Source organism: Haliotis rubra, unplaced genomic scaffold (genome assembly GCF_003918875.1).
Source record: "Haliotis rubra isolate DU_JTF1 unplaced genomic scaffold, ASM391887v1 Scf1880, whole genome shotgun sequence".
Lineage (NCBI taxonomy): Eukaryota > Metazoa > Mollusca > Gastropoda > Lepetellida > Haliotidae > Haliotis > Haliotis rubra.
The window spans coordinates 93,700-94,574 of NW_025765870.1; the positions used below are offsets into that span (position 1 = coordinate 93,700).

General features: G+C 53.1%; 1 non-coding gene across 1 annotated transcript; it reads left to right on the forward strand.

The window, feature by feature from the left end:
• On the forward strand, positions 1-119 carry LOC124274148. Its single transcript, XR_006897870.1, has one exon. It is a non-coding gene; the product is annotated as a 5S ribosomal RNA (ribosomal RNA).
• Positions 120-875: the final 756 nt, after the last annotated feature.

Here is an 875-nt window from a genome sequence, read left to right on the forward strand (position 1 = left end):
GTCTACGGCCATACCACTGTGAAAACACCGCTTCTCGTCTGCTCCGCGAAGTTAAGCCCCGTCGGGCCGGGATAGTACTTGGATGGGTGACCGCCTGGGAACTCCCGGTGCTGTAGACGTGTTTTTTTTCCCGCGTTTGTGTTTTGGTCAAGGGTACGACAGGGTTTGTGCCACCGCTGTCGCATGTATATCCGTCTTTTCTCAAGTGCGCCGTCGTGCTGATCGATAAGTTACGTAATACGTGGCTGCCTAGGGTAGGGACTCGAGAGCGGCTTGTGTTGTTTGGCGGGGTTGGACTTGGTGATTTTTTTGGCCATGTGAGCGGGGCTTAGAATGACGGCGAGTGGAAGGCATCTCGGGAGGGGTGCGGTTTGCCTTTGAGCGTGCGGAGAGGGTGCGTGTGCATGTCGGAAGTGCAAAAAACCGCGTGTTTCGCGCTTATTTTGGCTCGTTTTGGCCTATTTCTACGCGCTAGGGTTATCACCAGAAGTCGAGCTAACGGTGAGTGTTAGGGCTGGGCTTAGGGTTAGAGCTAGGGTTAGGTGCTTAGCTAGGGTTAGGTCGATGTTCACCCTTTTGGTCGGTTTGCGTGTGCATGTCGGAAGTGCAAAAAAACCGCGTGTTTCGCGCTTATTTTGGCTCGTTTTGGCCTATTTCTACGTGCTAGGGTTAGCACCAGAAGTCGAGCTAACGGTGAGTGTTAGGGCTGGGCTTAGGGTTAGAGCTAGGGTTAGGGGCTTAGCTAGGGTTAGGTCGATGTTCACCCTTTTGGTCGGTTTGCGTGTGCATGTCGGAAGTGCAAAGTTTCGCGCTTATTTTGGCTCGTTTTGGCCTATTTCTACGTGCTAGGGTTAGCACCAGAAGTCGAGCTAACG